This window comes from Astatotilapia calliptera, chromosome 3, assembly GCF_964374335.1.
Source record: "Astatotilapia calliptera chromosome 3, fAstCal68.1, whole genome shotgun sequence".
Taxonomy (NCBI): domain Eukaryota; kingdom Metazoa; phylum Chordata; class Actinopteri; order Cichliformes; family Cichlidae; genus Astatotilapia; species Astatotilapia calliptera.
The window spans coordinates 16,585,654-16,606,262 of record NC_137424.1 but is presented as its reverse complement, the minus strand read 5'-3'; the positions used below and the strand labels follow the sequence as shown (position 1 = coordinate 16,606,262).

Below are 20,609 nucleotides of genomic sequence, written 5' to 3'. Positions count from 1 at the left end.
CTACAGAAGACTGGAACTCTAAATGCTCTAACATGTGTAATCTCAAAGAGTCAGACCATTCTCTGTTGGAGTAATCCTCATGTACTTATTCTATACAGTCTAACCATGTCCTGCCTGTCTTCCTAAATCTTAACTTTACTATTCCATTAGTTCTCTCTGCCTGCAAAAGTTGTTTTTTTTTTAAAGTATTTAATAATCCTAGAATGAGTATAACGACTGCTCATTTCCCTCCTGTTTGAGACATGGCAAAGCCAATGGCTCAAAATAGCAGCAGTCTTATACAAATTATCAGGCAGTACTGGTTTATCACACAGATAAAAAATCATCCTGCAAGCTTGCTCCCTCTGTAAGTCACAACTGTTTTCCTGCTGTAGGTGAGTGGGCCTGCATGTCTGCTGATGCTGTACTGATAAAAGGTTAACACCATGTTTAACTACAGCTGCTTCTTTTGTGATCTTATCTGCAAAAACTTTCCCTAATGCAACTGGATCTTTCCCTCACATGTGTGCTGCACATTTACAAACGGCAATTCTACTGGTTAATAACACTGCCTCCAGCAGATTTTGCAAGAGTTTGGTGTGTTCTGCAGGTTTCCCTGTAGAGGTTGTCACACCTCGTCTCACTCACTGCACTACAAAGAAATGTACAGTAGCAAATGTATACTGCCTATCAGTGTATATTGTCTCTCTACAGCTTTACACACTTCCGTTAAAGCTAGCATCTCTGCTGCTCAAGCAAATATGAAACATGCTAGTTGTCCTACATAGATAACTCTCTCTCACTGTCTGCTACAGTAAAACGTGTTCTAGTCTGTCCCTCTGCTGTTGTAAAACTCAAACCATCAGCAAACCAAACCTTTCCCTCAACGAGTGGCACATCTATTAAGTCATCCCTCAGCTTACACTTCTTCTCCTCGCGCTCTCTACACTCATGAGAAGTGCCCTCCTCCGTTGGCAAAAAGGGTTGGACAGATTCAGAATTGTGCACCACTTTATGGTAATATGTGTGGTTGTGAGAGTAACATTAAAGACAAGTGTCTTGTAGGTGTCAGAAATGTAAGTTTAGTCTGCAGTAGTAGACATCTACCTCGTGTGGAACTAACAATGTCAAAAGGTGAAATAAACTATTGAAACATTGTACAGCTTAAACTGCTGCACATACTGATCTCACGCATGGAGGTAAAGCACGAGCAACTAGAGCTAATCTTTTAGGATAGTAAGTTACTGGCTTCACTTGTGGAAAAAGTGCTGTTAGTTATTTTACAGTCACCTGGCATTTGTGCTGTTCACAGAACCACAAGTCCATCGCTGGACCTCCTCTGCGCTGTCACTTTCTGGAGCTTGGCACGCTCCCTCAGGTTCCATTTTCCAACGCTGCTGAAGATTTAACCCTAGAACACTATCGCTATAAATAGTAACACGATCACTAATGCCGGGTGATTTTTACCCGATATAATATAACCAATGAAAAGTAATCAAATATATCAAAATATGACAACACATGACAAATTAGAGTGGTCTTCTTTTACTTTCAACTGTGCCATGTCTAACAAAATGAAAAATAAAACTCCTAAAACAAAATAATGACTCTGGAAAGCTGGTCTTTGGTCCACCCATTCCTGGGACATTTGAGACTTCCCTGGTGATGGCACAGGCTCCTCGACACGCAAACAGCTTAGTTGTCTTCCTTAACGTCAACGTCGAAACTCTTTCATCTTATTTAAGATTTGCTGTGCAAAGTCTCCTCGTGACGATCCTTTGGAAGACCAGTAACACAGCTCTCTGTGCTGAAGGTGATCTCCGATCCTCCTGAAAACTCTCTCCTGGCCTCAGCTTCCATCTTGTGGACGATCCTCTCAGTCACTCCTTCTCGTCATGGCACCTCACGATATCTACAAATTAAAAAATGACACTCCTCTCGCCACACGGCTTTCGCCATGTGTCAACTCCCCAATGAGACATGTACAAGAGTGTTGCACAGTCTCCCTAAAACAATCTCCAAGGTTTGTCCCTTGGAGCAGCTTCACTCCAAGCTGTAACCCTGTGTAAAAACATTAGTCAGCATTGAAATGTTCAGCTTGTTTAGCTCCCAGCTCCTGTATCCTAGAAGACAAAGTCTTAAAATTAAAACAACTTCACATTTGCAACCAACTATAGATCATAAGAGTAATAAAGTATTCAGCATCACAGAGACAAGTATCATTGCAGGTTTATTCTAAACTCATTAAACTCCTACTTTTCCCCATAATTTGTTCCAAATTATTTAACATCTCACCGTCATTCCACATTGTAATCAGTGACGTCCCTTAAGTTTGTTACTCACCATGAGCCCAACAGTGTGGTCAGATAATGGGCCCCGATGTAACTATTCTGTAACCACTGCACATCTGTTCAATTGTCACTCGTCTGTCTGTGCTGAATCCTTTACAAGCACTCTTAAAGAAAAACAACATTAGCCAAACACAAGGTTCATCCCGGTTGTCAGGTGTCGGCCATCCAGATTCCAGAGGAGCTGTGAAAAGTCATAAAGTTAACACTCGCTGTGGAAAAAGTAACAATGGTCTCATCACAGTATGTCTCACACTGCATTCATTTCTTCCCTGTAACATTCTCTCAAAAACACAGTGTAATTTCATCATCAACATATAGCCTGTAACTACAGTTCTCTTCATACAAAATCTCAGTAATCCTGTGGTAGAGAAACATCATTAAGTTGTGTCCTGCTGTAAACCACATGATCAAATCACATGATTAACCATCTGCTGTAAAGAGAAATGTAAATGTTAGCGCTGCGCAGGTGTGTACACACTTTCTCACAGTAATCTCTGTGAGCAACACAAGGTAGTGAATGACACACACATGGTAAATTCACAGACATAGAATTTAAACTAAAAAGGTTAAATTTTCAGAGTTCACATAGTCATGTGACCCAAGTTTCCTCCTGTGGTCTCCTTCTGCTCCTGCAACAGAGACACACACAGAGACACATCCACACCTTTGTCAGGTGGGGGTTGACTTCACACAATGGTGTTAAGTCAGTCAGTCTTGTCAGCTTTTGTCAGTCAGTCAGTTTCCCATTTATTTTAAAACTCTTACTCATTCACTCAGTGATTCCTTCTTTTGCTAATTGTGGAAATTATCGTCGCATCCGTTTCCACGCTCAGCAAAACAACGTCATTTCAAAAAGAAAAATAATTTAGACTGGATTTTCTCGCTGAATCCTTTTGGACAGGAACTTGTCTCAAATAAGTGGATTTCTCCTGAGCCCATTTTAATTTTGGAGAAGCTCACTTTGCAACAGTTTTCTCGACGACGCTTCGATTCTGATCGTGCTCAAACAGAGATCATCAAACAAAACTTTCAGTGCACCATGAAAGTAACAAAATAAAAGAAAGAAAATAAAGGAAATCAAAGGAAAGAAAGGCCTTGTTTAAGTCATGACACGTGTTCTTCATGCCAGGGGGATAAATCGTCACAACCCAATTGGCAGGCTCAACTTAAATAACAAAAGACAAATCAAACAGCCAGTTTAATCTCAAACATTCATCCAATCAGCCATACACACAACATACAGCATAACCCTGTTGTCTTAGCACATAATAAGTTTTAGTTCTCATGTAACTAAATGTGTGCCATGGTAAAACTTCTTCACACACCAGAAACTCACAATCAGCTCACTCAGCTCACTCATTTAAGACCTCTCATCTATGATGCAACCATCTGTCCTCCTATAATATTCAGTCCACTAGTCTATGTATCACTTTCATCTTACTAGTGACTTGGACAAGATGACAAACATAATCTCATGCTTAAGATGCTGTCTGGTCTTCATGAGTATCATTTATGTGTAAATGCATGTAGGGTTAGTATAGTTAATGCATTTTCAGTATGTTTTTGTGTTCTTCTCTCATCACACTTTCATTATTCTCATCACTGCTTAAAACAACACACATCTCTCTCTGTTTTTTTTTCTTTAACTGTACTTTTCTCCAAAACAGAAAATAGCATTACAGCTGTTTCAGACTTAGAAACACCAAACACTCTTCGTGCTATCATTCATCCACACAACTATTTTATTTCTTTTTGTCCACTGGGCAGGTGACCTGCAGAATCACGTCTGCCCCAGCTGGATACCTTTCACACACACCATGACGTCAGACACTCTCACACTCACGGACTGGATCAGGAGAAAAACTTTCTTCATCTTCACACTCTGGGACAGAAACACCATATGTTTTTTTTGTTTGTTTGTTTGTTTTGTGTCAGGGATGGATATGTAGTTGTAACGTTTGTGTTCACTAACTTTACTTTCTGTTTCCTACCCTGCCCAGTCTGTCTTGGACTCAATGCTTCTCCCAATGTCTCTCCATACTCAGCCTCTGCTCTCTCACGCTCTTCTCTGGCTCTACTTTCTGCTAACATTCTTGCTTCTCTCCTCTTCTGAACCTGCTCCAGCCACAACTTAGCAATTGCTAACTGCAATTCCTTCCTCTGCTTCGCTTTACCTGTTTTACCAGCTACACTTACAGCTATTCTTTCTACCAGCATTTTACACTGAACTTCCACTAATGTCCCTTCAAATCCACATTTCTTACGCCAACAACCTACATACTGCGTACTGCCTGGTAAAAATTTCTCCATAAATTTTAAATCTCCTTCTAAGGCAGACTTACACATTTTATTCTCCATTAACAATCAGCCACACTCACGCAGACCACGTCTGGCCCGCACACACACACAACATAGGCCTATCGCTTGCGTCTGCAGGCACAGCTAGCGCTCTCTGTTGAAAACTCTCAAACGCCCCATATGGCGGAGAATTCAACCTTCGGACACTCTCTAACGCCCCAAATGGCGGAGATTCCGGACTCCTTCACGGCGGAGACGTCGAACCTAGGTTATCTCCACGCCCCAAATGGCGGAGAAGCCTGTGTCTCTCTCACGCGGCTAGCGCGCTCCCGGACTCACGTTTAACGCACAGCCCGTAGCCGCTCTCTAAGGCCTTCTGTACTCACTGTTTGTTTACGTTCATGGGAAGAGCCTCTGGATCCCGTCAATCGTCATCCATCCCGAGGGGAGGTCAGGAGCAAACTTCCCGGCCTGGTGGCAAGCCAAAAACACCAGGGCTTTACGTCAATCATCCCAGACGTTGCGGTGGCGTCCTCTCCCTCTCCTCGGTGGATGCAATGTGTTAGGCTCCGGCTCCGAAGGACCAAATAAATGTTGGGTCTGTGTTTCCACAAACCCCGCTAATTCTAGAGACTTATTCATCATGAAGAAAACAAGACAGTCGATCGATCCATTACTTGCGCAAGGGAGGCCTCGTCTGTGTCCAGCACGACAATGACCCCAATGGTGGCCTCCTCTCGCTGCCTTTTATTGACAATCTTCAAACAATAGTTTACAAAGCACCTCCCCTTGCAACCCCCCTTTGGTTACATAGACAAGGCACTGTATGTAAGTGTGTGTGTGTGTGTGTGTGTGTGTGTGTGTGTGTGTGTGTGTGTGTGTGTGTGTGTGTTACCTCCTGCTGACCAAAGGGTCATAAACCCAGGAAGTTTACATCAAAAGAAACAGATCTTTCAGATAGGATGTATCTACAATAAAACCTCCCCCAGCACAGAGTGGCTGGAGAGGTGGTCAGGATCAAAGGAATGGCTTTGATCCTACTGCTTGAACTAAGACTGTACAAATTTAAGAAACACAATGGCAACATTCAACAATTAGACTTAACAGTAACACCACCACTTTACTCTGTTCTACCTGTCACATCATTTTATCAGGAAACAAATATGCTCATGTTTTTACTATGTTTGTCTTGAAGATGTAAGAAGATCACATGGTGCTTTTTATTATTGTGTTGGTTTGTTTGCTGTCTCTTGGATGGAGCCCAGCTGTGCGTGGCCCCTGGGCCTGTGGTCAGAGTGTGTGATGGATAATCCGGCCCAGGATGAGGCCAAACTGACATGGGATGAAATGTCTGTCACATAATTGAGCTTAGTGATAAATGTACGACTTTAATGTGAAACATTCAGAGTTTTTTCTCTTGTTGTGTTTGTTTGAAGCTGCTTCCTGTTGGCTTCAGCTGTTTGGAGTTTCCATTTTCTAAACTTCTACATTCTGAACCTTCTTCAGCTCTGAACAGATGATGAAACACTGAATGATTTCAAGCACTTTGTCTAATAAACTTACATCTTTCATTCTTTATACAGATTGGAGAGCTGTGGATTGTCAGAGATCAGCTGTGATTATCTGGCAGCAGCACTGAAGTCCAACCCCTCCCATCTGAGACAGCTGGAGCTGAGCTGGAACAACAAGCTGCAGGATTCAGGAGTGAAGCATCTGTGTGGTTTCCTGGAGAGTCCAGGATGTGGACTTGAAACTCTGAGGTCAGTCAGCATGTTTTAGTTGTGCTGAGATGAATATGATGTGAAAGTTGTGCTGACACTAAACTGCAGACATCAGGCTGATATTATACTGATCCACACTGAGGATCTTCATGGTAAAGTCTGTTTTCTTCTTCTCTGGTTTAGTCCATTGACTGCAGCAGAACAATGTTCACATTTCAAACAGTGAGACTCAACGTATGGCCCGCGGCCCACACGCGGCCTGCCCACCTTTCCTGATTCAGAGAGAGGGGACCCTGATTAACTGTGTAGTGTTCTTCCTCACAGTTCTAAGTATCAGACACAACAATGAATAATCCACAGCTGACTGTCTTTAGCAGGTCAAAGGTCACGGCACACAGCAGGCAGTGGGAAATATTATAACTCTGATCATTTATCAGCACATATCCATATGTATAAAAACAAAGCTGACACTGTGAGACTTGATCAGAGGTGTGATCATCACAGCAGAGGCCTTTGTGTCAAAGTCACTGAGGATCAAACAGAAACACATGAAGCAGATTTTCCTGTTCTGGCTTTTTATAGCAGATAACCTTCAAAATATTCTGCAGTCCATCAAAAACTGAAGCAAACCATGAATCAACATGTGAACATGAGCTGATGCTGCTGAAGTGAAGCAAAGTTACAGAGGTTTGATTACAGACACAGCTGAGAGTTTGTAATCTGTCATCATTTTAAAAGGTTTACATTTCTTCAGTATATCCACATTTGCAGCTGCTACCTCAACCTCCACTTGTCCAACACAACTGCTGTCCACTGCCTCCATGACATTGTGATTTTGCTGTTGGTCTTCTGTCAGATCTTCATCAATCACTTCTGCACGGGGCACACCTTCAGACTCTGCAGCTGCATAACGAAAGCCTGTAAGATAAAATTAGACATAAGGTAAATGTACACCAATATTCCAATGACAGGTGTGTGATTCATCTGGAAGTTATGTGCGGATTAGTGTACAGTGATAGCAATTTAGTATGTTTTTAGAGGGGGGGGGGGGGGGGGTTGTTTACCTCCGATGGGTGCTCTTTTTCGCTTCCGTTGCGTACGCCTTGAGTGCCGGTCCGAGTCTGATACAGGTATGTCGTCATGCCCCATGTGCAGTGTTGGTGCCCAGTCTGGATTTGTTACATCCATTTCATATGCTGGTTTGCCTGCAATAATGCCAAATCATAAGCTACTCAGTCGACATGATGTGGTTCTGCAGCATCACACATTAGCATGTTTTATCTCATTATCTATGACCTCAGCACATTGAAAATAACACTAAAACCCTTTCAAGAGTGATATGAATTAATTTAGAACTCACCGGAAAGAAAATGCCGTGAGCAAACCAACAAAAAGCTGGGGATTGCAGAGAACTCGATATCCGCTCGTCTCACCGCTGCAATCCAAGCCTGACGTCTTTGTTTAGTAATATCGGATACATGGGATCCCTCACGTTGCCTCCAGGATGGAAAACGATGAAAAGAGAGCCCGTTATCCAGCTTCTTGCCTTCACGATCGTGTGATCTAACGTTGCAACCGACAACACAACACGTACGATCCATAGCTGAAATGGTATCCTTTGGCTGGCCTACTGTCATGGCGGAAGGGGGCATGGCCCATCTCCCGTGACATCACGCTCCAAAGCCCTATAGGTGGAAAAATGTACCATGTCGACCAATCAAAAATGATATGGAAACATGACATTTGGTTGTTTAGCAAAAGGGGGAAGTTTTAGGAGTGACCGGCAAGAGAGAGCGAGTGAGCGAAAGAGAGAGAGAGTTTTGATACGTGAGAGATTTGTGACGTTTACCGTGTTTGGTCTCAAGTTAGTTTGTTGTCTTGTGTATTTAGTGTGTAGCTGTTGTTTTGTTTTGTGTGTCAGTTCTACTAGTGATCGTCACAGTTGCTGCCTTAAAGCCAACAAAGGCAGATTGCAGTGTAAACGCTGAGTGACACACCTGCTGTCAGACCTGCAGGTTTATCCCTGTGCTGTTCTCATATGTGTTAGAGTGACACAAACTATTGTTTGACACCTGATTGTTCTGTAAATAGTTTGAAATGATTATATGAAAAACGTCTGAGCCTTGGCTGCATTTTTTGGTAAATAGTACCATATAACTTTGTTGTTTGCAAAACGTGTGCATATTTTTAAAAGTGTACAATCTCTATTTGCATTTCAAGTTATGAAGATGATTCGTTAAACATGTGTGTGGTTTTTACAGTCAAAATATCACTTTCTACTTGTATTTTAAATTTTGTCTGAATTTAGATAAATTGTGCTGATACAGTTGGTCAAAATGAGAAAATAACAGATTGGCAAGATAAACTGTTTTTAAAGGTAAAATATAGAGGCCACATCAAAAGTAGTCAAGAAGGGTTAAAGGCTAAAAGCAAAGTTGTCACCAAGTACTGTTTATATTTGTGTGTATTGCTGCAGCTTTTTTGAGTATTAATTTGGTGCCTTTGTGTAAAATAATGGTATTGTGAGTGATCCATATAGTCACAAAGAATAGCCACTTGTTTCTGTGCTACCAAAGTTCCCCGGCTTTCATTCAAAATGTGTTTATCGTCAGCACCTGCACATTAAACTACTTAAACATTATAAATGTCTTCAAGCTCACACTGAGGCCTGTGGGGTACTATCAGCCACTGAGACAGTACACACATTTATATGTGTTTGTATATGAATATTTCATACTTTAAGACTGCCTGTTTATTTAAGGGAGATGAACAAAATACATTGGAATTGTACAAAATAATATCATGGATGATAAATTAAATAGATTTTAAGTAGATGCTTGTGCATTCTTAAAGTCTTATATGTTGAACTGAACTATGTGATCTGTTCAAAGCCTTAATCTTAATTTGAAGTGAAATGTGCATTTTGAGTTTATACACTATGTATATAAGGCGACCGTTTCCTTTTGCAGTATTTTTGTGTGGTGTACTTTTCTATGTCTTAACAAAAGGGGAACAAAGGTGTTTAAGTTCACCTAGGATGATGTGTTTTAATTTTCACATGGTCTTGCTTGAATTTGACCCTGACAAAGGCGTATGAACTCTGTCAGCTGTTTGGAGTTTCCATTTTCTAAACTTCTACATTCTGAACCTTCTTCAGCTCTGAACAGATGATGAAACACTGAATGATTTCAAGCTCACACTTTGTCTAATAAACTTACATCTTTCATTCTTTATACAGATTGAGGGGCTGTGGTTTGTCAGAGATCAGCTGTGATTATCTGGCAGCAGCACTGAAGTCCAACCCCTCCCATCTGAGAGAGCTGAACCTGAGCTCCAACAACAAGCTGCAGGATTCAGGAGTGACGCATCTGTGTGGTTTCCTGGAGAGTCCAGGATGTGGACTTGAAACTCTGGGGTCAGTCAGCATGTTTTAGTTGTGCTGAGATGAATATGATGTGAAAGTTGTGCTGACACTAAACTGCAGACATCAGGCTGATATTATGCTGATCCACACTGAGGATCTTCATGGTAAAGTCTGTTTTCTTCTTCTCTGGTTTAGTCCATTGACTGCAGCAGAACAATGTTCACATTTCAAACCTTCAAAGAAGAAGAAAAATCCTCCACTGGATAATTCACTGTGAAACTCTCCAACTCTTCATTCCACCTTAAAGTCTGTCTGACACTGAAATCCAAAGCAAAATGTGCGTTTGCTTTACAGACAGCAGTCCAACACAAACATACACACATCATCCAAAACACAGTCCAACATCCAAATCTCCTCCACTGCCAGCATGAATGATGGGAAAGAGAAGGAGGAACACTCTGACATTCAGGGTTAGAATGAGTTTCATGAAGCAGACTGTGAAGATCAAAGCTGCATTAGAAAGCTTACATGAATGAATGAGTGGACAGAAGTGGACAGAGATCATCTGAAGCACTTCAAAGGCTTTAAATCAGCACATTTCTCTTTATTCTTTATCAACTCTGTTAGTTTCTCTCAGTTTTCTGTGGAATGAAGCTAACAGCAGGCTAATAAGATGCTGACCAATAGGTTTCTATTAAAGGTTGTAATTTGTATATGAAAAAGTGCTTTGGCTCAGCAGGGATCAGCTTACAGGTAGAATACAGCTGCTGGATGGGATTAGCATGTCATAGCTATCTACCAAACTGCTAACTGGGGGATTTCAGGCCATCTATGGATCATTTTTGCTAACTGTTTATTCAGCTTAGGCTCACAGGGCTGCAGCCTGTGCCCTAGCTGTCATAGGGCAAGAGGCGTGGTCCACCTGCACAGGTGAGCAGTCCATCACAGGGCCAACAGAGAGAGACAGAGAAGCACTCTCTCACATCCACACCTACAGCCAATTTAGAAGCACCAATGAACCTAAGCAGCATTTCATTGGACTGTGGGAGAACATCCAACCTCCACAGAAAGGCCAACAAGCTTCAACCTACAACCTTCTTGCTTTAAGGCACTAGTGCTCACCACTTTTCCCCATTTCAGCCCAAATCCTGCATCTTCCTGTTTCTGACTCCAGGCCAGCTCCACTAACACTTTCTCATCAGACACTGCCACCTAGTGGAGGAAGTCTTAGTCCCATTTGAAGCTTCAGATTACAGTTAGTTCCTTTACAAAGAGGTGGAGGTGGTGGGGCCACAGCACCATCATCACTGAGTGCCATAGGACACTTAACCTTTGTTTCCATATGCTGGGAACTTCCTGTTGTTCCAAGGAGGACTGGAAAATGTGTGAAAATCTCCCAGTCAGTTCCTCACAGCACACTTCAATCATTTCCCTCCCACAGCATCAGGACCAGGGCTTTTTCTCTCTTTGGTCCCACTAAGAGATTTCCACACAAACACCTCATCAGTGGGACTCTCAGAGCTACCAGCCCTTTGCTACAATCACAAAGCTCTTCATTGAAATCAATGATATCAAAGCTGGAATCAAATGAGTCCAAGTCTTCTGCTGATTCAGCATCACATTCATCTTTGCTCCTTGTTCTGCATCCCCACCATGGACTTCATTCCTTTCCAAGCCAGCCTTGAGTGTCCTTTATTCAGCTCATCCTCTGCTTTACTTTTACACCTGATTTTAGCTGCTTTATCTCTCTTTCAACAAGTTTCTGTGCCTCAATCTTTTTCTTCTCTCCCTCATAACAAGACAGCTTCTTCTGCCTGAGAACATGTTGGAGTGATTTACTAATCCAGGGCTGCTTATTGGGAAAATACTTCCTGTTTCCAAAGTAATCCCCATTTTTCCCAGAAAGAAATGTAAGTAGAAATCGATGATCTAAGTGAGAACATGAGCCTTTAACAATAGCAGCAAAATATCTCTCCAATCTCAATACTCCCTCTCTCGACCTCTGGAACACCAGAGGTCACAATACATTGTGTTGGGTCACTCCTCGGCCCACTCAGCTGCTTCCATGTCCATCCATGGCATCGTGGACATCGGGGTCACCACTCCCGCTCTGACCCTCTCTAGCCGTCCTCTGGCTCAGCAAATCAGACAACCTCATGTCATCTAAGTGGTCCAGTAATAAACACCAGCTCCCCCTCGAGAACACTCCATGCGTAAGATTAGGTTTTTTCTGCGTCCCTCTCTTGTGGTCCATCATGCCTCGGGCCTCCAGGATCCTCACCCCCCTGTGGTCGCCGAGATCTTGTGTAAAGCAAACCAAACACCTTTTCCTGCACCTCCCTAACTTATCATCTTTGGGACTCTTTAATCAAAAGCCTGATCCTAATTATCTTCTTGACTTATTGACTTGTATTTATATATATTCTTCAACGTTACTCATCATTTTAAAACTCTTAAAACGCTGCTTTCACGTCCCTGCATGCGTTTCCTGTCGCTTGCCTTATCTAATCATCAACATCCTGTACACAGAACTCTCGCTGCTGCAAGGCCTCCACTCTGACCTAGAATCTCCTTTCACAAGAAAATCATTATAAGCGCCTATTCTACTAAAAGATCCCAAAAAAAAAAACAACCACTTTAATCAATTAAGTTTAAACATATAAGCAATTACTCATGCATACATTTTATCACAGCTAAACGCTGCCTTGAAACAACTCCTGTGTGTTAACACTAACTTCATTTTAAAACTCACATTTCCTATGTTATAACCTGTTTTTGGTACAGCCTTTTTATTTCATCTTGCTCCTTCGATGTAACAATACCTTCTCATTCTAGTTTATCAGACTTAACCAAAATATATGCTTTCCTTCCTTTGGTCCTTCTCTAAAGCAAGAAACTCCTATTCAGTTCCTCTTTTCTGTCACTTGTTACAGGGCCAGCTCAAGTTCAGTTAAACGCTAAATTAATTTGAGGCCTTTTGCCTGGAATCAATACTGTCATGTGTGTTTATGGACTCTATATGTCTGTAAGCGTGTGCAATCCTTCAATAACTCATATCATCCTCACAGTAGATTGGCTAATCATAGCGCTAGCCAAAGGCTCGTGACCCACAAGAGACGAATTGAGCCACAACTCCCTTAAAGGCACAAAATGCAATATGTATAAAAAGTCATTTCTACGTATAAGCTCTCCCCTTTATCCTAAAAATAAATCTATGTAATATCTGTATGTGTGTCTTCTATTCATTAATGTAATTGTCAGTTATTTTCTCTCTTTATTTTACCTTCTTTTTGTTTACCTCTTTGTTTGTGACGTGGACATCCCTAAACCATCCTGAGTTCCGGCTTCAATTTCAACCCAATTGTACCCTCTATTCTCGCAGTCGAACTCGTCTGGGCTTCACCTTCCCACTGGCCCCTGTGCCCTTCTCTTAGTGTCCTTTGTTGTCTTGTGATCCCCAGCAAACACAGTCTGTTTCTTCTCTGTTTCTTCTCCGTTGCTCTTTTCAGTATTTTCCTTTTAGATTAAATCCCAGCCTGGCAAAATATCCCATTCAGTGTCTTTAAACAGTTATGTCACACTGTTCTTACCAGCCTGCAGTTCACCGTGCATTTTCCATCACGTGCTTTTCTTCCATGCTGCTGCTGGTATCGTCAGTGTAGTTTCAGTTGCACTGTCTTTTGCCTGCTGTTAATTCTTGAAGTCCACGATGTTCTGTCGGTCTTCATCAGGAGATTAACTGTCCTATGAGCTTCTTCTCAGGATCGGGACAAGTGGGAGGTCAAGCTGTAAAATTTTAAGCCAAAATCTGGCCTGTTTTCCTCCCAATTCTGTTAATCAATGGTTTTGTACTCAAGATTCTAGGTTGAAAGAAGTCCACCTGTATTGACACACTAAAGCATACAATTAATATCCTTTTCATTTCTTTTCTTAAAACCTCCATTTGCTTCATCTGCCTGGAGTTTACCTCGTATGTTTCTCTCTCTGTGTGCTCACTTGTCACAGTCAGTTCCTTTTATGGGCATGCAAAGTTCCTGTCACACACACCATTTCCTGTCAACCTTGCAGCTGCTCAGAACCATATTTTCTGTTTCTATCTCTCCTGTTTTGTTTTTTTTACAGGCTAATAAAACTCTTGTTTTACTAAGTCTTGATCTAAAACAATTCACCCTTATTTCACGCACACACTTCTAAATATACTAAATTCTTTGCGTTTGTCAGATCGTCTCACACACACACCGCCTTTTCTCTCACACTTCCACTTCTGCACTCACTCTACTATCAACTTTCATAGTGTTATTATTATTTATTATTTTGTACAAATCACACCCAATCACTCAAAGCCTGCTACTCACAGCATTCACACACTTAAACTGTGACAAGAGTTGAGGAATATACTCACAACACGCTTTCCTAAGAGTATTTCAGACATGCCTTTCATAATCAGAAAGAGCAAGTCAAAGAAAACAATTGAAACCTCTATTAATTCTCACAGCACACACATAGAATAGAAAAAATAAAACACACCAGCATTTATTGCTGATGAGAGGTTACTCCTAAAAGTAATATGTTAGTCTTAAATATATACAGTGCACTCACTATATTTATATATATATATATATCAAAACTCAGTCAATTACTATACATCCACTACGGCAACTCAAAACTTTATTTATAGCCCTCTAATGAACATAAATGGCGTCTTAAACACACACTCAACAATGTTTGCAGCAGTATTTGTAAAACCAACTGTGGTTTAAACAGTTCACTGCTGACTAATTTGCATTTTCACACTCACACACACACAGTCTAAAAATAGCTCCAGCACTGCCTCAGACTCCTTTCACACAGAGATCTCTTATTTTATATTACAAAGACGTCTTATATTTACAACCACTGTCACATCTGCCAGCTTTAGCGCCTAAACAATTTCGACAAATTTAAGTTAACGGTCCAACCGATAAAGTCCAACTTTTTTGTGATCAATTAACCAGTATCTGTCCAACAGTTTCTGGCCTCATCTCTAAAATCCCTAACTCAATTTAAAAGCGTCAACCAACCCAAACTTTGCCTGAAGCTCTATTTTTGGCATTTCACAGCCAAGGCTTACCCCGAAGTTTTAAGTTAAAGTTACACGCCCGAAGTCCAACTTCTGCTGGCCAAAAAAGCGCAGACTACCGTTCCAAACGGTAAGGAGACTCTAACTCCTAGTTATTCTGGAGTGCCCCAAGCTCCACAGTGACCAACTGACTATCCCTCTTCGAGGACAATGCCTAAGCGTCCTTGGCATTGGCAAGCGTTACCTCTGAGCACTGCGCTTCCTATCAGTCCAACTGACGTTCTTGAATAATTTATAATACTTTGGAACAACAGTAAAACAGCCAAAAAAGTGTAAGACTGAAGCAGGTCCAACCTTATAACCAATACGGGCTCCACCCCAAACAATAACCAAATTCCCTAATATACTAAAATCACTCAGCAGTCCAACTGCTTTCCACGGTCCAACCGTATTAAATCCTTTAGCGGTCCAACCGCATTCAATCATTTTTAGCAGTCCAACTGCATTAAATCCTCAGTACTGTCATGAGATTCTCATCAAAATCAAAGCAGACATTCCCCAGTAATTTCAGTGAGTAGACTTTAATTTGTAATGTCCAATTTGGCACACTTTGGAAATAATTCAACAGGTAGTGCCTTACCTTTGGATAAGCGGCTTAGAACAACAATGAGAAAAAGAGAGCTGATTATTAGCTCATCAAAACACAAAACAAAATCACAATGAATTATCGGTTAATTTCATTTAAAATAATTCATTATGTATTTATGTACAATTCAAATTAGTTAATTACATATTTTGTTGGTTTGTTTTCTATTTTAATTATTTTACTGACACATTTAATGAATTATTTAATGATGTATTTATTTAATTCACGTTGCTACTCCTGGCCCTGCATCGCTGTTCATAAATACATTTTATTTGTCAGCTTCACCCATCAAAGTCAGGGGGCGGGGTTAATGCTGATCAAGTCAACACCATTGCTTTGGTCTGGTGGGCGTTCTTTTAGTGGGCTTTTCTCAATACTAAGTAGGCCTACACACCAGGGTTTGGACATGTGTGGACCCAAACTATACTTTTACCCTTTTTTGTGTGTCACCAAATACACTTTAATATTTTCTAGACAAGAATGTAGTGGCATAATCTTTAACCTCTTTTGGCTCCAAACAGAAGTGACAGACTTGAGCAGGGTTCATTTAAAGGCTGACAGAAGTGGAGTGGTGACGGGGAGATGTTTGACAGGACAGTGTTTCAGCCTCCACAGGTTCATGTTGTGCTCCATCAGTCAGTGAAGATGAAGTCAGTGCTGATGAGGCTGTAGAGTGTGTGAGGGATGTGAATGAGGATGATGAAGATCTGATGATAGCAGATAAAAACAGGCTGCAGAGACTTTGAGCCATACAGGGCACACAGTGTGTGTACAGAACAGCTGAAACCATTATGGAGGCCTCACTGGAATATGGAAGCATCACAGTACAGCTTCAGTGAAGCATTAAAGTCTCTGATATGAGATGAGAAATGAAGCAGCCAGAGCTTTTTCATGAGTGGAAACCCACTGTGACTGTGAGCTGCTGCTACAGCCTCCAGATTAGCCAGCAGCTCATCCTGCTCAACATTTTCTCACCAACTTTAATGGAAGTGTGATGTTTTCAGCTGGAGTGATGGTCAGGGTGGCCTCCCTCTCCTCTTCTTCTCCTCTTCCTCTTTCATTTGTAAAGCCACTTCTGCTGCTTTCATTCATTTGGAAGTCCTGTAGCTGAGTTTGGGAGAGACTAACAGCCTCGGCAGCAGAGGGGAGAAAGGCTGTAACACCACCACTTTACTCTGTTCTACCTGTCACATCATTTTATCAGGAAACAAATATGCTCATGTTTTTCCTATGTTTGTCTTGAAGATGTAAGAAGATCACATGGTGCTTTTTATTATTGTGTTGGTTTGTTTGCTGTCTCTTGGATGGAGCCCAGCTGTGCGTGGCCCCTGGGCCTGTGGTCAGAGTGTGTGCTGGATAATCCGGCCCAGGATGAGGCCAAACTGACATGGGATGAAATGTCTGTCACATAATTGAGCTTAGTGTAGTTTCATTTCTGCACAATTTAAAAACAACCAAAACTTTGTTCTGTCTTTTCTATGTTATACTGTAGACTTTCTTTGATACTGTGTCCAAAAGGAGCAGCTTTTACTTTGAAGGGGAGGCGTCTCTGTTTCCTCTTCAGGTTGGATGATGGAAGCAAATTAGTAGCTGTGTCCCAAAACGTCGGCTGCATCCTCCAGAGGCTGCATTTGAAGGCCGATTACGTCACAGCCAGGCGATGAAGGCTGTCCGTATTAGTCGACTCCTTCAAATGTGCCCGACAAATGCGTCCTTCATTTCCCCGAATTTGAAGGATTCGTCGGGTGTGTCCTTCGTGGCCCACCATATCCCAGAATTCATAGCGCGGCCCAGCCAAATTTCAGCTGCCAACAATGGCGGCTGCTACTAAGTTTTCAAATTACTCTTATTAATCTTTCTGGGTCACAAAATAAACTTTTAACATATTTTCAGGCGAGAAAGTAGCTGTGTAAACTTCAAATATCTGCTTGGTTTATCAAGACATCACATATTTGCAAAAGTGTGCCGACGTTTTCGGAGACGTCTGTTACCCACCCGCTCGCTAGCAAGCCGGGGGGTTCAATGGTCACTCCAGCCGGCGAGAGCAGCGGACGCCCGGCTTCATCGTTTTCAGACCCCGCTCTTTCGCTACTCAGGTTAAACATGATATATAAGTCACTCGGATAACTTAAAAATGTAATTGTTTGCCTTTTTTCTGTGTTTTATTTGTTCCGGAGTAAATCGGTTTGGCTGAGATCAAAGTTCCTCCGGGATTTTCACACAGCTGAATAAACGTTAAACAGGAAACTGATTAAACAGAAGTGTGAGACGGTCGAGAGTTTACGCCAGTGTCCTGTTATATTTTAGATAGCAAGGAGCAGACGGCCGAGTTTATTAAACTCCACCAACACAGCGGTGACGCAAATCTGAAGGCTAGACCGTCCCATTTCACAGCCTCGCACTTCCAGCCTTTTCGGTCTTTGAAGGACCCGGCCCACGTAGACCGCGAATACCGGGTCCTCTGAAGGATGCAGCCGACGTTTTGGGACAAAGCTAGTGTGTGATGTTCTTTCAGTGTTGCACTTTGTAGACGCTCCCTGAGCACTGGTCTCACAGCCAGCTGCACATAGAGACCAGTGTTGTTAGTCCAGGTCAGAATGTCAGGTTTCAGTTAACGGACTCAAGCGCAGACCGGGACTCCTTACAGGATTTACAGATTTTATTTACACAACGACACCAGGTGATGCTATTTACAAAGTGCTGGAGGGAGGGGAGGGGGGTCCAGGGTTCCGGGGTATGTGAGGGAAAAGACGGGAATCTGACGTCCTCCAAAGGCTCTCTCTCTTCACTCCCCACACTGGGGAAACACCATCCACTCACTCGTCCACGGGATGACAGGCAGGCAGGGAAAGGTCCGGGATAGATCTGTACACAGAGATTATAGTTAGAGGCGAACAGACGGAACGAACTCACAGATCCTTATTTACAATCTACTGAGCGACTGACGCTGATAACTCAACGATCCAGCGATGAGTGACACAGTGCTGCTGTCTTAAATCGGCCTTGTGATTATCCCGATCGGCAGCAGGTGCGTGGGCCAGGGGCGGGAGCCCATAATGAGCATCGCCCCGGCAGGAGAGAGAGAGAGAAAACATGTTGCCTAATACAGAATCAGCTGGTGAGGCACAGGGACCATGACAGTACCCCCCCCCCCCCTCAACGGGAGCCCCCCGGCGACCCACCAGGCTTATCCGGATGCAGACGATGGAACGCCCGCAGCATGCGCCGGTCCAGGATGGCCGCCCGAGGGACCCAGGACCGCTCCTCCAAGCCATAGCCCTCCCAATCCACCAGGTACTGGAAGCCACGCCCCCGCCGCCGAGAATCCATGATACGGGTGATCGAGTAAGCCGGCAGACCGTCCACGAGCCGGGGGGGAGGAGGGGGCCTGGAAGGCGGGCACAGAGGACTGGACCGGAGAGGTTTAACCTGAGACACATGGAAAACATCGTGTATCTTCATGTTGCGAGGCAGCTTGAGCTTAACAGACACAGGGTTAACCAAAGCCGAGATCTCGAACGGGCCGATATAGGCAGGAGAGAGCTTCCTGGATTCCGCCCAGATGGGAACGAAGCGTGTGGAAAGCCATACCTTCTGCCCAACAGTATAGGCGGGAGCGGAGGACCGGCGGCGGTCAGCGAAGCGTTTGTTGCGGTCCTTGGTGCGTAACAACGCAGCCCGGGTGGCCTTCCACACCCGACGACACCTACGCAGATGCGCCCGGACGGATGGCACAGAGTGTTCGCCTTCGATGGAGGGAAAAAGAGGTGGCTGGAACCCCAGAGAAGCTTCGAAAGGGGACCGGCCCGTGGCGGAGGAGGTCATGCTGTTGTGGGCGTACTCGATCCAGGGCAGTTCCTCGCTCCAGACGGCCTGGTTGGAAGAGACGACGCAGCGCAGGGCCGCCTCCAACTCCTGGTTCGCCCGTTCGGACTGGCCATTGCTCTGCGGATGATAACCAGAGGAGAGACTGACCTTAGATCCCAATGAGGTGCAGAACTCCCTCCACACACGGGACGTGAATTGAGGACCCCGGTCAGACACGATGTCATCTGGAATGCCGTGCAGGCGAAAGACATGGGTGGTGAGCAGGCGAGCAGTCTCCAATGCTGTAGGCAGCTTGGGCAGAGCAACAAAGTGAGCCGCCTTAGAAAAGCGGTCAATGATCGTGAGTATGACCGTATTACCTGCAGATGGCGGGAGGCCGGTCACAAAATCCAGAGAAACATGGGACCATGGTCTGGTAGGCGTGGGTAAGGGATGAAGCGGACCCGAGGGTGGCTGGTTTGGGGTCTTGTTTCGAGCGCAGGTTGTACACGCGGAGACGTATTCTTTGGCGTCCCGGCTCAGGGTGGGCCACCAAAAGTAGCGCTGCAGGAAAGTAATTGTGCGGTGTATTCCTGGGTGACAGGAGAAACGGGCTGTGTGTGCCCACTGTAATACCTGAGACCTGACAGGTTGGGGAACGAACAGGCGCCCCGCAGGGCCGCCACCTGGATCCGGTTCGGCTCTCTGAGCCTCGCGAATGGCCGACTCGATTTCCCAGGAGACAGCCCCCACCACACAGGTGGCCGGGAGGATGGGAGCAGGGTCCGCCGGGTCTTCGGAGGTGGAGAACTGTCGAGACAGGGCGTCCGGCTTGACGTTGCGGGATCCTGGCCTGTAAGTGATTGAAAAGTGGAACCGCGTAAAAAACAGAGCCCACCTTGCTTGTCTGGCGTTAAGCCTCTTTGCGGTTTGCAGATATGCCAGATTCCTATGGTCTGTCCAAACGATGAACGGTTGGGCAGTGCCCTCCAGCCAGTGCCTCCACTCCTCCAAGCCGAGCTTGATGGCAAGAAGTTCCCGATCGCCAATGTCGTAGTTGCGTTCTGCGGGGGTGAGACGACGGGAGAAAAAGGCACACGGGTGGAGCTTACCATCCCTCTGTTGCGAGAGGACCGCTCCTACTCCCGTGTCGGATGCGTCCACCTCCACCACAAACTGCAGGGTTAGGTCGGGCTGGACCAGAATGGGTGCTGAGGCGAATCGCTCTTTCAGCTCCAGGAAGGCTGACTGGGCAGCATCGTTCCACTGAAAAGGAACCCTGGGAGAGGTCAATTGTGTTAAAGGCAGAGCTACCTTGCTATAGTCCCGGATGAACCTCCTATAGAAGTTAGCGAAGCCGAGGAACCGCTGCAGCTGCCGTCGG

The 20,609-nt window shown here is 43.9% G+C and overlaps 1 protein-coding gene and 1 long non-coding RNA gene across 2 annotated transcripts in view; one reads left to right on the top strand and one right to left on the bottom strand.

The window, feature by feature from the left end:
- LOC113035147 (protein TANC1-like) overlaps nt 1-20,609 on the top strand; it is a 388,820-nt gene that overhangs the window by 316,444 nt on the left and 51,767 nt on the right. The window lies entirely within an intron of this gene.
- Nucleotides 1,509-5,864, bottom strand: LOC145425256 (uncharacterized). Its single transcript, XR_013905911.1, has 2 exons — nt 5,015-5,864; nt 1,509-1,891 (listed from the first exon to the last, which is right to left on the bottom strand). It is a non-coding gene; the product is annotated as an uncharacterized LOC145425256 (long non-coding RNA).